Genomic DNA, 3,977 nt, shown 5'->3' with positions numbered 1-3,977 from the left:
AATGTAATTATCGACGCAAAAAATTGACGGTCAAATTTTCTGTCGATATTTTTCGACAGCTTGGCGTCGATAAAATGAAAAAGAAATTATTAAAATAAAATATTAAAATCGATGGCAATATCGTCTATTATTTTAGCAACTTTCAACACATCGATATTATCGTCACATTACCAACGAGAAAATGGGTGATAATTATTTTTTTTTAAAATCGACGGATTAGATGTTTATTTTAATAATTATAATATCGACAGTTTTTGCCGTCAATAAATTTAAACGATAGAAATCTGCTTTTAAAAGTGGATGGACAGTGTGAATTTATTATATAAAATAGACAACTAGAATGATGATTTTTGTTTTAACTAAAATCGATGAAATTACCATCGATTTTTATCAAACAAAAAATTATGCGCGCGTTTATTACCCGCGTCCTTTGTTTCACTCCATTTCCTAAACATTAACCCAAACCTCCACAGAATGAAAGTTCAGAGAAAGGCTGCTTCTTCTTCTTCTCCAACGCCCGAGAGTAGAGACCAGAGATGGAATCTCCATCACGAAGAGAGACAAAGAGCAGATCAGTAGAGCTTCTTCTTCTCCGACGCCTGAGAAAACCCGCCGCCGCGCCATCCTCTTCATGTAAGTTCCTCTCAGTCTCTCTGATTATTATATTTCTTTTGCAGTTGTTGTATCTACTATTTTCATAATGAAATTTTAAATTTGCATTTGTTAATAACAATTGCATTAATATTACTGAAACCTAGTTTGCATAATCAATTCATCACATTTCATCGATCGCTTCGTCTCTCTGTGCCGTTGTTGCTGCTGCCTTCAATTGACCGTGCTCAATCAAAATCAGTTACTCTCTCTTTTTCGTTCTTCAATTGATTTTTTTCATCAATAAAAATTTTGCTCAGCATTTGTAGATGATTCACTACTTTTCTCAATGATATAGGTCTTCAATTCAAAAATTGATGAAGGAAGAAAGGCATTGCGGGTGTTATCACTACTTTTGTTCCTTTTTCTGTGTTATCCTGCAATTTTGTATTCTTTCTTCATGACTGACATGGATTTATAGGATTCTTCTCTATCTCCGGTGTTAGTTCTCTAATTTTTTATTAAGTTATATTCAATATCGGTTAAGAATAAAAGTAGAAAACTTTTATTCGTTTAATGCATATAAAAATATGAAATGAATTATTGATTTTACATTAGATTAGGCCGATTTCTAATGAATTATTGGAGTTGGTTGAAATTGGTTACTAGAATAATTTAGTCAGATAGTAATAGTGCTAACTGCTAATATATAATCCTAGTGATCTTGATTAACGTCAAATTTTTAACTCTTGGTTTGTATGACACAACAGGTTCTCAAAATTAATTCTAGAGAAAAGTCATCAAAAGTTTGACGAGCTGAGTAGCTGATTAGCACTTCTAATTATGTTCTTAGTGTGATGCAATATCAATAGTTCTAAATGTAGATTTAACATTATGTTTACCTGTGTAATGTACATGATATTGATTTTCAATTAAACCAATGAACATGTACTTCATCTTCTTTTTTCTTTTCTTACTATTTTTAACCCTGTTTTAAAAGTCTTGGTTTATAATTACTTAAATTCAATTATGCAGATTGCTGCTGACCATCCCTCCCAGTGTGGGATATGAGCAGAATCCATTGAGCGTGTACTATTGTTATGATGTTGAAGGCACTTCTACATGTTTGAACAAGTGCATTGCTAAGGTATGTGGCATTCCTCTCTTAGGCCTAGTCTGTGTCAGTTGTAATCAAGAATTTGTATGGCTTTTCTCGATGCTTTTAATAATATCACCCATCAGTGGTGCAAGACTTGATAGTTGCCTCCAATTTGGTTGCTCTTTGCTCACATTACTATCAATCCTTTTGTTTCAGGTAACAAACACACCATGGGGTGAAAGAGTATCTTTTATTTTCAATCCACACTTTGATCTTGTGGCAAAATCCTTCCATGTTAGCCCTTTCATGATATGTTTAAGCTCTGCATTTTGCTGGTGCCATTTCTACATTTCTAGATAGTTTCTTATGTATTCAGAAATCAAAAGTTACTTACTCAGATAACCAATGTCTCCGTTCTTCTTAGCTCTTCACAGGTTTACAGGTTGCTGGATATAGCTTGACTGTAAAGGAACTTAAGGGACATTGTAAAACAACAAAGTGATTAATGTAAAATGGTAATTTCTTAGATCCTTCTGGTTCTGTGCAACTGTTGCTGACTGGGTCAGAGTAAGAGGAATATTAGCACATGTTCAATACTTATTAGCCATTTTTCCTAAATACTCGTAGGAATTAGGAGAGAGAAGTTTAAATTGTTTAAACTTTATCTTCATGTGAACAAATGATAAGAAAAGTTCTTTCCACCCAAAAATAAAAAAGGTATCATGAGAAGAAAATGCTAAGAGTGTTGTACTAATTAATAAGGGAGAACAAATTGATGATGTTATCAGAATGAAATGCCTACCAAAAGTAATTGTACTGGACACATCCTTGTCCACACCATAAGGACCCTTTATGTTCCTTCTTAAATCTGAATATAGTCACAGCTTGTCAGCAATTTTTGATAGAGCATCTGTGAGCTTGCCAAGAGTTTCAACCAAGCTATATGTTTGCTCCTTCTGATGTTCTCTGGCCAGCTGGTAATTCATATTCTGAGCCTCAAGATGTGCTTTCAGCATGTTATTGTTCCTTCTTAGAACTCTGACGATGTAGTTGTTGAAATTTGTGGTGTGTTCACTATTATCTGATGATAATCTCCTCTTCTTGTGCCCCTCCTGTGACACACCTTCTCTTTGAAAGCCTGAACCAACAAAGTAGGTGAGAGTCAATCCGTGGACAAATATATCAGACTAAATCCCCAAGTGGTTTTTGAGATTCATTACCATTTACCACCAAGGTCACTTTCACCTTCTCAACAAATCAATATGCCTTTTTTTTCACTAGTAATGGTGGTTTCTGAGAATTGCATAGTGACTGTATTTTTGAAAAACTTGTTAGTGACAGTAATTTACTCTATACTCATGTTGGTGATAAATTTCCAATGGCCATGGTATATATAAGACTTTGTTTTCATTATTGTTCAAGGCTTCCAAATGCCATTTGTGCTTCTTTCTTTTTATTTTTTGCTCAGTGATTGCACTTTGATGTATGGTTCCAGTTTGTTAGAGATTAATTAAGATGATTGGTTGTGTTTCTTCCTTGGTTTATAGATGGAGCTTATATCTAAAGTTCAAAATCCATTTATAGTGGAGCATAAAGATTCATGGGTAGAAAGGGTCAATCTTTTCTTGACAATCAGAACTTCCATTATATATGTTTGGTAGATTTACTAACAGAGTTATTCATATTCTTCCTTGCAGGGTTGTTTTGTATCTATTGTCTTAAGTTATTATGAAGGAGGAGATATGTAAGCCATGATTCACACTGAACTCAAGTGTTTGAGGAAGTGAAATCAAAGCATTTATTAAAACAATCCAATTATGAAGCCTTTTTAATAATCTGTTTCTGTTCTACAGGGCTGAAGCTATAAAAAAGGCAAATGGTGTTCATTTTTCTAAAGAGGTTGGTCGCTCTTAACCCTGATTGATACTCTTACATTCTTTAAAAATTAGGAAGATAAGTTAGGATCCTAATCATTTTTCATCTTTAGTGCATTCAACTATTGCTGAACTATAATATTTAATATTTTATATTTTATATTTTGAATGTTGTGTAAAATTTCGCAGCTGCTATATATCATGCTTACTATTTATTTCCAAAACAATAATCCAGGATGCCTGTTCGAAAATTACAAGGAGATTGCAGCGTTTCAAATTGAGAATGATTCTTCAGCAATAAAAATAATATTTTGTATCATTAGTAAATTGCAATTTAGATATATTTAAATATAAGTTTAGTTATTTATTTTGTTCTGAATCTTTATGTTAGAGGAATGTTTATTTTTTTGATA

The 3,977-nt window shown here is 32.9% G+C and overlaps 1 non-coding gene across 6 annotated transcripts; it reads left to right on the top strand.

Annotated features, from left to right (window-relative positions):
* Positions 1-445: 445 nt before the first annotated feature.
* Positions 446-3,977, top strand: LOC107489339 (uncharacterized). Of its 6 annotated transcripts, XR_008009331.1 has the most exons (8): positions 446-633; positions 1,627-1,738; positions 1,907-2,025; positions 2,115-2,205; positions 3,238-3,303; positions 3,388-3,434; positions 3,544-3,589; positions 3,800-3,977. It is a non-coding gene; the product is annotated as an uncharacterized LOC107489339 (transcript). The 6 variants fall into 6 exon arrangements; XR_002375711.2 differs by having other exon boundaries at positions 1,907-2,205; positions 3,238-3,294; XR_008009330.1 differs by having other exon boundaries at positions 1,907-2,924; positions 3,238-3,294.

The sequence above is a fragment of the Arachis duranensis genome, chromosome 5, assembly GCF_000817695.3.
Source record: "Arachis duranensis cultivar V14167 chromosome 5, aradu.V14167.gnm2.J7QH, whole genome shotgun sequence".
NCBI lineage: Eukaryota > Viridiplantae > Streptophyta > Magnoliopsida > Fabales > Fabaceae > Arachis > Arachis duranensis.
Note: the sequence above shows the minus strand (reverse complement) of the source record. Positions and strands in the feature narration are given on the sequence as shown.